The sequence below is a fragment of the Pteropus alecto genome, unplaced genomic scaffold (genome assembly GCF_000325575.1).
Source record: "Pteropus alecto unplaced genomic scaffold, ASM32557v1 scaffold10, whole genome shotgun sequence".
Taxonomy (NCBI): domain Eukaryota; kingdom Metazoa; phylum Chordata; class Mammalia; order Chiroptera; family Pteropodidae; genus Pteropus; species Pteropus alecto.
Genome location: NW_006431210.1, coordinates 1,273,255 through 1,284,406, shown reverse-complemented (window position 1 = coordinate 1,284,406; position 11,152 = coordinate 1,273,255). Strand labels below are relative to the sequence as shown.

At 35.2% G+C, this 11,152-nt stretch overlaps 1 non-coding gene and 1 pseudogene across 1 annotated transcript; one reads left to right on the top strand and one right to left on the bottom strand.

The window, feature by feature from the left end:
* Positions 1-402: 402 nt before the first annotated feature.
* On the bottom strand, positions 403-521 carry LOC112470375. Its single transcript, XR_003042970.1, has one exon. It is a non-coding gene; the product is annotated as a 5S ribosomal RNA (ribosomal RNA).
* A 10,378-nt stretch (positions 522-10,899) lies between these two features.
* Positions 10,900-11,018, top strand: LOC112470339 (annotated as a pseudogene).
* The last annotated feature ends 134 nt before the right edge of the window (positions 11,019-11,152 follow it).

Here is an 11,152-nt window from a genome sequence, read left to right as displayed (position 1 = left end):
GAGAAATATGGATTTGAACCTAGGAAATACAATTTCAAAGCATATTCTCCTGACTTATGACCCTTCTAGCCCCTTACCTCACTGTTAGTGGATGACTATATAGCAGAACCAAGCCTCTTGTCCAAAGTTCAAATACAAGGTATTACTAACAATCTACTAATTTAGCTATCATACTAAAATCTAACTGTAATAATACTACATTCCAGAGCTATCCATATTCTTGTTTTATAATGAAAAATATAAAAGCAACATAGAGTTACTAATTGTAGGCTTAAAGAACCTGGAATATTGGTAATTTTTTTTTTTTTTTTTTTTAGATGAAGCAACCCTTGGTTGACATCACAGATTGCAAGGACCTTGTCAGCTTACAATCCCTTATTTTTATTTTTTATTTATTTTTTACACCTACAGCACCTGGTCTTCCTAGGTGGTCTCCCATCCAAGTACTAACCAGGCCCGACCCTGCTTAGTTTCCGAGATCAGATGGGATCGAGCTTGTTCAGAGTGGAATGGCTATAGACTTAAAAATTTTAATGGAAACTTAAAAAATTGCACTATATTTTTTCAGCCTACACTGGGAACGACAGTGCTCAAAGCTTGATGTTCTCTGGATACTCTATTTGCTGAGATTTTTTTATTTTTTATGACCAAAGTGGGCATTTAGTTACAGCTGCTTTAAAATTTTTCTGAGATAAAGATTAAAGTTGTACCTTAAGACAGGGAACTCTGGGGCCTCCATTTCCTACCTGTCTGTTATAATAGACTCGAAACGACTTTCTGGGGAGGATCTTGGGTATGCTGGGACAACTCCTATGGCTCATTCTTACACAAAACCACTTTGATTGAGGCATATCTCATAGTTAAACACCTTGACTTCTACAGAAGGGTACTAATTCTACTCCTAGCTTGGCTGAAAAAGCACCTGGCTTAGTGCTTCCTGGCAAAACAGGACAACTGTCATTCATGTGTTTCCCAAAGAATATAGCCCTAGACTCATTACTGATCCAGCAATCTCTTTTAAAAACTTGGCAAAGAGAAGTTCTTATGGAGAATTCCCTCAAAGCTATATCTACTTCTCTGAAAAAGTGAAGAAATTAAGTTCTTTTCTATTTTTGACATCCAAAAAATACACAGAATGTACAAATATCCACTTTTCTTTATAAAAGTTCAGGGACCTTACAAACACAAGGTAAGAAAAGATACTTGACATTCCATCCGGGAATTGATGGCAGACCATGAGAAAGTGACAATCTGGACTAGGTAAGGTCAATTCTGATGGAAACACTCTCTTTTTTCACAGAATTGATTTCCAATTAATTTTGCCATGGCAGATGCACCCGGCCATACTGAGGAACTGTACAGGAAGCAGCTGGTGAAGGTTACCACTGTGTTTCCAAAGAGGATGTCATTCGTGACATTATATGGTGTCTTTCTAAAAGACTTATTGGGGAAATTTCTCTCTAGTCTTAATATCAGGCAGGATGGGGCTTCTCTAGGCAACTGGCTTCATTTCACTTATGAACACTATGAATCACGTTCGCCTCCTCTCCTGGGCTACTGAAATGCTCAGCATCAAATGCGTGGCCCTTCTCCATGAAGGAGGTCAGATTTCACCGATGCACTGGTCCTATTCCTGATGCTATCACAACCTTCAGTCATCCCTTCTTTCGTTCATCTATTTATTTTATTTTGCTATATTAAACAGATTTTAGTAATGCATTTTAGTAAGATTTTCTGAACAAAGAAGGGTAGAAATAAGCAATTATTTTCTTTGGTATTTTTTTCCCTCTGGTGATTGGTTCCACTAACGATCCAGTCGCTACCACTAAAACCCTGAAAGTCATACTTCCTCTTACTTCTTCTGCATTTCCACAGTTGATTCTTTTTAGATTCATCCACTTAAAACTCCACTGCCATTGCCATGGTCCAGGTCAATAGCATCTCTTTTCTGGGCCACTGTAATAGCTTAACTGGTTTTACTCTCTCAAGTCTAATCTGTTACCCTATCCAGCCTATTCTCTGAGCTTCAGCCATGCTGGAAACCCTAAATTGGCTTCCCTTCAGCCTTAGGGGAGCGTCCAAACTCCCTAGAAGACCTGCCAAGTCCCTGGAAAATCTGGAATAAGCACTTTTTGATCTAACCCATGGAACATCTCTCGCTTCCTCAAAAGTACAATGCTCTCTTCCCCTTTGGACATTTGCACATAGAATACTCCCATTTCACACACTTGGCTCACTTTTACTCACTTCTCAGTTTAAATATTTTCTGTTTTGGGCAGGCTTTCCTGGCATCTTAGATTTGGTTACACATTTCTGTTATAAGCCTCCAGGAGCAGTTATTATTTGGAAAGTAGAGATTATTGTATTTGACTGCAGTTACTGATTGTCTGTTTTTCCTACTACACCATAGCAAAGAGACACATGCTATTCACTGTTCCAGCCCCAGTACTTGGGACATTATAAGAACTTAATAAATATTGGTTGAATAATTTACTGAATAAGATAAACCATCAGTAAAGTATCAGAATGAGGAAAGGCCAAGATAAGATTCCTGGCTAGAAAACCAATAAAATTCACCTAAGCCGTCAAAAAAAAAAAAAAAAAAAAGATTTCTTGCAAGTATATATTTAGTGGACTCATAAATATCTGGCAAAGTTGCTCTTATTTATTTTTATGTTAAAAAATGTCATTACATTTGTTTACTCCTTTTCTATCTTTTAATATTTTACCTTAAATTAGAGAATTCACACAAGCATATCATTCCTAGGTTAATTCCTTATTCAACTGCAGTAAACCACCCAAGGTAATACAGCAATAAAAGACAAAGTTAATCTTCAGAGATCTTTCCACTTATCAAGAGATACTCTGCTATTTAGACTTAAAGGCAGGTTTGATAGTCTGTGTGAGAGAAAATAGAGAAGAGAGATAAATACCAGGTAATTTAGAAATATAATTTACTTGCCAAAGTCACTGGTAGCTTCACAGTCCCCCTGCACAACCAGTGCCATAAACCTACTCATGACATCAAGAGTTTCTACCTTTCCATTAAAGTAATTTACACTGTTTCCTTTTCTGCACGTACTAAAAGGCAAGACACTATCACAGACTTTTATTCTTAGGCTGAAAGTATATAAGTAGACCTAGGATGGATCAATCATTTGGCTTTACTTCTTTTATTTTCAGCATTCTTGACTTTTGCTCATTTATAAATTCTAATGAGATGTTCCTATTTGATAAATATGAGAATAATGTAGATTATGCAGTCCCTAAAATTCAGGCAAATGATTACTCTTACTTCCTCTAATACAAACATTTTTAACTCAAGGATGCCTATAGAGCATTTCCAGACTAATTAAAACTCTCAGTGACTTGCAAAAGGAAAGTGGACGCCCGGATTGCTATAGATTTCAATTTCTCAGACACAGCTGCATCTCAGGCTCTGTGTTCTGTGAGATGCTCTGTGCTCTTCTATAGTGACTTCTATTACTTGCAACCAAGAGAGTCTGAACTGGTAGAGCAAGTAAACTTGATCAATAAGATATCAAACACATGGGTGGTATGAGGTTAGGCTGTCACAGATGAAGAAAAGAGAGTCACTTCTTGAAATTGTCTCTGTGGGAGAGAATCAGGATACTCCTTAAACAGAAATAAAAAGTACTTTCAAAAATGAGAAACCAAAGAATACTAAGCGTAATTAGAAATGCTGGATTCTGCCTGTAAGTTCAGCTCAATTAAGTAATTATCTTTTACACATATACATGTACGTACACTCGCAGAGGTATTATCTGCCCCTTTCTAACTACTGAATTTTATAGACTTAAAATGCCATTAACAGTAAAGTATACTTTCTTCATGTGCTACTGAAAACAAACAAAAAATACAGCTAAATTAAATGGTGATGCAAGGCTTTCTTACCACTTATTTTTATTAATTTTCTCCTTCTTGAAATGGCTCTTTTAGATTTGGTATATACATTTTTAGCACTTATCTATCATTTTTATGCATAAAAAGAGAGATCTGAGCTAAATATATTGGTTAAGGTACTGGTAAAACATCTTTATATTCATAGTACAACCTTTTCAACTCACTTTCAATTCAGTCTTTGATAACTATGCATTTCTTAAAAGAGAAGTATTTCTTAAAATAGTGTTCCACCATTGTCTCTAAGCTGCCAACAATCATTAGGCAAGTTTTCACGCTAGAGCTTTCTTGATCTTACCAGAAGGTGTCAACAGAACACGGTCAGACAATAACCTAATCTCCCTTCCTCAAATGTTCCTTAAATGGCTGTCTTAAATGTCAAGAAAGTATAGGTGTCTAGTCATGCAACTAGAAATAACAACCATGTTCATGCATGCAAAGAAGAGCAATTATCTCACAGCTGCTGCCAACAACAGTTGTGAGATGTCTTAAACTGTAAGTTGTATCCTGATTTTAGAGATACTAGAATGTGTGTGTGTGTGGAAGGGGGAGTATATCTTAGAATCAATGAAATACAGTGTTAAAGAGTCACCCCAAAATACAAATTAAAATCCTTGTAAGACAGGCTTGATCATTTTTACTTTTTTGAAAATGATTATTTTAACTCAAGGATACTTTTAGAGCATTCCTAAACTAGTTAAATCTCTCAATTGCTTGCAAGTAGAGGAGCTTAGTGGTAGAATAATCAACCTGAAATGACAACTATTCCAACTGACTTGTTTGGGCATATGGTCTTCTTTAGTAAAAGGAATTTCACTGCAAGGTGTCTTGATCCAGAGGAGGCAGAAGTTTCATGAAGGGTGATATTTTTCACTCTCCCAGTTACACAGAGATGGAGTGGATAGAATGGAAATAGACTTAAACACAACTGGCTTAAACACATCATTGCCCTACCTCACTCCCCACCTTCTACAAATAATGAAGTTAATACAAGTCGCATTTATTTGAAACACTCAAGAAACTAGTTAAGCAGGTGTATAGGTTGACACTATCTTTGAATCTCTCAAACTTCGTGTTAATTCGAATGCTCCTTCAAACATAAAATCTAGGAATGGTACCAACATTCTTAGGGGAACAGGACAGACTTTTCCATCTTGAGAGGTTCCTTACACACACGCTCTCGGCCTCTGCCTTCCCAGGAGGAAAGGGAGTTGCTAACACAATCAAACTTTCCTGTTCTCCACTCAGTGTCTTTTCTTCCTGCCTCAGTGGCCAATGCTTGTTGCTGGGGACTCTTTGGCCAGCATTCCACTTATTAACCTTTAATTTAAGATTCTTTCCCAAATCCATTGTCTACAATCCAGCTGAGTGGAAAGACTGAGACTCTGGGTTGGTCCCTAGCTGAGAAATTTCCAAGGACCTGAAAGCAGCACTTGGTGGACATTAGCTAAATTTGGGGAAGCTAATACATGGGAAAACTAAGTGGCAGCTGAATTGTTAACAGGAAGTTGTGCAGAAAAAAATAAAGCAAGATATTCTCTTTCTACTAAATAAAGCAATTATCTTTTTCTTTGCCCTTGTATTTGAGAGATGACTTTATTCTTCAAATAAGAAAACAAATACCCCAAAATATTCCCACTGTATATTTATTGCTAAATTAAGAAAGTCTTGTTTTTAGGGTTGTAAAAATAAATGTGATATGAAAATTTAGACTTTTAGGAAAATTACAGTGATGCTGAAATGTACTCAGCAGTAATTTATTTTCTTATTAGTCTCTTCTAAAAGAAACTGGGAACAGAATGTGTCCAAGTCCAATAGGAAATCCTGAAGAGAATGCAGAATAGAGGCTCATTGCTAATTGTAACAATTGGTACCAGGCCACGTCAGTTCAGATGACAAAAATAAAAAAGAGTCAAAAGCAAGGAAATTCTGAGTGAGAAATGAAAACAAGAAGAAAAGATCAGAACAAAAATAAATAAAATAACAGATCACTTTATAATGTGATATATTTTAAAATAAATGGCAAGTCAGGACAAAACCACATAAAAAACTGGTTCTCAGTGATGTTGAATATCTATTTCGAACACCACAAAAAACAGATATTTACTAGAAAAAAAGAAAAATATCCTAACATTCAGAATTTAAGAAAGAATGTGGAAGACTTTACAGTCCCTGTAAATTTTATACCACCATGCTGACATCACTCTGCATAAAAAAATATATTGCATATCAATTTCCTAAATACCAGGGTTAGAAAGAAATAGCTTTTACTTTTTAAAAATGTTATTTTTAATACTCCCCAATATAGTTAGGAAAAACTAGTAAATACTTCAAGGATATATCTCTTTCTAAATTTTTACATCAACTTTTTAAACGAAGATTTAAAATGATAAGATTTTTAAAATGATAAGAAATTTTGTTAGTGCTATAGCATAATAGTTATGTGAATTATGCTTTATTTTTTATTTTGAATTTCTTATGTGTTTAAAAATGTAGATTATATTTTAGAACAGGAAGGCTACTTTTTGCTAATATTAAGAAATGATAAATATCATTAAAATGTTTCTAGGCCAATATGTCTTCTATATCAATGCTTCTCAAATTTTGCAGTGTATACAAATCACATGGTGATCATGTAAATGCAGAGTCTCATTCTGTAGGTCTAAAATGAAGCCCAAGAATCTGCATTTTCAATAAGCTTCTAGGTGATGCTAAAGCTTTTGTGCTGTGGATCTCGACTTGAGAGGCAAGGCTCACCATGTGGCCTGTAGTTTTGTCGGGGTCTTTCACTAGTGATCTGTAAACCAAAAAGATGATCGACTTCTAGCTTAGAACCATATCTTGTCTCAATTATGGATTTTGGTTTAAAATCATCTATGTCCAAATAAGTCTCAACTTCTGTAAGAGCTCCCTCTTTTATTTAAAAGCATTATCATAACCAAAACACCGAACAGCTACTTAATATAACCTAACCACAGGTTAGGTTATAAATAGAAATATAGACTGCTGCCTCCTAGAAATTTATAATCTAACACAAAAATATTGGTGTTGGTGTGTTTGTGACATTCTAAAGAATAGCAACTCCAAAGTGAATGCATGTTTTCAAATCACATCTAAATCAAAAGTTTAATTTTTTTTCAGAAAGAAAAATGAAGATAAAATTTGAGGGAAATATAGATGATTTAGTTTAGGAAACAAATTGCAATATATCTGTATTATAGAGTTGTCAGTGTTCTTTTGGATAATTCCTATGAGAAAGCATGACATGTCAGAAATGATGGGGGGGAAAGCAGTTTGTTAGGCTGCAGGGGAGAGAGCATTTCGACATGCACAACAAGAAATATGGCTGCAGGTGTCAACAGCATTCTTGGTTGTTAAAACCTATACTAATAGTGATAGGGAAATGCAAATCAAAACCACAAGGAGACATTACCTCACAACTGTTAGGATGGCTGTTACCAAACAACAAAAGATAAGTGTTGCCAAGGATGTGGAGAAAAGGGAACCCTTGTATGCTGTTTGTGGGAATGTAAATTGGTAAATGCATTATGGAAAACAGTATAGAAAATCCTCAAAAAATTAAAAACAGAGCTACTAGCAATGATAGTTCTATGACCCAGCAAGCCTTCTGGGTCCATGTTCAAAGGAAATAAAATCAGTACCTTGAGGAGGTATCTATATTATTCGTGGTAGCTAAGATATAGAAACAAGTGTCCATCGATGAATCAATAGGTAAAGAAGTTGTGCTGTTGAAATATTATTCAGCCTTAAAAAAGCAGACCCTGCCATTTGCAACAATATAGATGAAACTGGAAGACATTATGCTAAGTGAAATAAGCCAGACACAGAAAGAAAAAAACTGCATGTTATCACTTGTATGTATATTCTGAAAAAAAATCAAATACGTAGAGGCAGAGAGTGGGACTCTGGTTACCAAGGGTAGGGAGATAGGGGAAATGGAGAGATGTTAGTCAAAGGGAACAAAGTTATAATTGAGTAGGATGAATAAGCCTAGAGATCTAATGTACAGAATGATAGTTACAGTTAATTATACTTTAATAATGGAAATCTACAGGATCAGAGTAGATATTAGGTGCTCTCAACACACACACACACACACACACACACAACTATGTAAAGAGATTGATGTTAATTAGCTTGACTCTAGTAATCATTTCACTATGTATATGTATATCAAATCATCATGTTGTACACCTTAAATATATACAATTTGTATTTTGAAAAAAGTGGTAGAGAACTTAAGAATAGCTACTGGTAAATAACAAGTAAAATTAAATATAGTTTGATCTTCAGATATAATTGAAGCACTTCCTAAAATCATGCCACTGACTTTTCCTCCAAAAGCTTTATAAAAATATATCTCTCAGTCAATGAAATCAAAACGGTATTAAGATTGATTACTTGCATCTGAAAAAACAAGATGGATTTGTTATGAATTCTAGACGTCCTTGCTGCCATGGCCGTACAAGTGTTTAACTGGTATGAAAATAATCCTACCGAGCTTTAGGAAGACTCTAGAGGCTGGAAAGAGAGCCAAGATGTTAGAAATATCTCCACAGTCCCACTGTTCTCCTTTCTGTCAAGCTCATAAGAATGTACATAATCCATGCACGTTTGTAAAAGTACACCCTATTTCTATCAAAGTAAACTTAAATTTGGAGCTTTAGGTATCTTTCACATAAAGCAGTTCATTGTTTCCCTGAGCAATAAGGATGAGATATTTTGATACCTGGGGCAATGCTGAGGTTATTCAGTTTGAGATGGGTAATTAAGAACAGATTCTTACCAGTAATGCTTGATCAGCTTAAACTGTTACAATACACAAGATATTCCTTCTTCCTGAGATTTTGAAATTTAATATCTTTTAAAATGAGAAAAGCCAAAAATAATTTCTCTTCCAGAATGAGACATAATTATAGCCTTCTGAAGTTGTAGTTACATGACTAACCTAAGCCAATTTATTGGATTATCTTTCCCCTTTACCATGTCAACTGGCATTTCATTCTCTCACTGTAAGAAGTCTTAATATTTAAAATAAAATTTGCTCTAAATGAAGAAATTGGTACTTTTAAGACATTTCTAAAAGGTAGCTTTAGTGTAGAGGAAAAAGCATTGAGTTAAAATATCTATATCTGAGTCTCTGGCTCTTCGATTTACTAATCGGTGATTTTGAACATCTTGGAGGTTGAGTTTTCTCATTTGTAAAGTTCCTCAGAGACATGAAGTAAGGGTTTAATAAGCTAACACATATGAATGCCTTTTGAAAATTATAGAATGCTGTTAGTTTTACATTATTTTAGGTAATGACAGGAGAAGCTACCATAAAAACAACCATAAAGTAAGACATGTTGACATATATTTAGCTTAAATATGGCAAGCTGTCAATTTATGAGCATAATCATCTCTATATCCCATTTTTAGGGGTTTGTTTCTTAGACTACTTCTGGCATGAATTTCTGAATCAGTCAGGAGTGAGAAACAATACCATGTCCAGAATTGTTAACCAGATATTGGAGAACTGAAAAGGCAAAAGGGGAATGCAAGAATTATAAGGTACTAATTGCAGGAAACAGATCTCATTCACAGGCTGGGGAAGCAAAGGGAAGAGGTTGGAATTGTTAAAATTTAAGGCTCAGCTGAGGGACCCAGACCTCTGAGGAGAAGACGCCCCCCGGCAGGTGCTGGTGGCTCTGAAACTGGTTCTGGGAGCATAGAAAAAACTACAAACTGGAATCAACTTAAGGCATTGAAGGAAATTATTGCTGTCTGGGTGAAGAAGCATGGCTCAGGTAATGCTCACAGGAAGGGGAGCAAACTTGCCGCTTCTTCCTTATCCTACCTCCTACTCACCCTCTAGCATCTCTATTGGATGCCATAGATACAGCTGGAAATGACGAAATGTGGTTGTTATAGTTGCAGTGACAGCATTACAAAGCAGAGAGTAGATGGGTGCATTTGACCCTTAGAAACAATATCTTAATAATCAGCATATCTAACTAACTTTTATATATATTTTGCTTTTCAGGGAAGTGTTTTAAAAGACAGTTTCAGTGTTTTTGTAATGGGCATAAATTCACCAGTTCAGTTCTTAATATTTCCCATTATTACATTTGAGTTTGACCCCTTCTCTCCTCAGATGATAGTTCCAAATGCTACTGATTCTTCAGAAGATGCTTTGGACTGTGCTCTAAATTTATTCTCCTCACCAGATAAAGCTGTGAATCACAGGGATCCGTCCTTTATTAGGTGTTACAACTCTAAGAATGCAAAAGGTTAAGTTGATTAACATTTTCAATTATATTCATACTCACAGAATTTTATCAGTGTTATGATATTACTAATATACTTCCATATGTTTATTTACATAATTTAAATCACTATACTGTTTTAACAATTTAGATTTTATTAAGTAACTATATCTACCATTTGAATGTTCATCACATGGCAAACATGAACTAGGTGATTCACATATATTATGTCACTGTTAATTTACTATCTTTAAGAACTATTATTATCCTCATTTTACAGAGGAAATGCCGACTTCAAAAGGTTAAGCATCATATTCAAGGTTCTCCCATTGCTGTGTGGCAACACAGGGATAGAATTTGGTCTGGATGATGCCAAAGCCCAAGATCTTTGCTCCATATCTCACTGTTTCTACATGAATATTAAGTTTGTATGGAGTGGTATACTTGGAAACTGGCAGAGATTTACTTAAATAAAAAAGTACAGAAATACTGCTGACATGGTAATGCTAATTTTTAAGTGATATCAGTTTTTACACAGTAAGTTTGAAATGTAGTTTAATTGTAAAAAAATGTTTTCTAGTTAATTCATACATAGTTTTAATTTTTAAACCTTGAACAATTTGAACATAGCAAAAACTGCAGAGAATAAAAAATGTCTTCTGAATTGTCAAAATAAATGTTACCAAATCCCTATGTTAAAAAAATACCAGTCTATGGCCCTGCCACCCTAAATATGCCGGATCTCGTCTGATCTCAGAAGCTAAGCAGGGTCGGGCCTAGTTAGTACTTGGATGGGAGACCGCCTAGGAAGACCAGGTGCTGTAGGCGTTAAAAAAAAAAAAAAAAAAAAAAAAACAAAAACAATTACTTTACTGCTTCTCTGTGGAATATCTGAATTGCCAACATCACTACTTTCCAGAGAAGGGTGAATTCATCAGGGAATGGCAGAGTTGGTGTTTTTC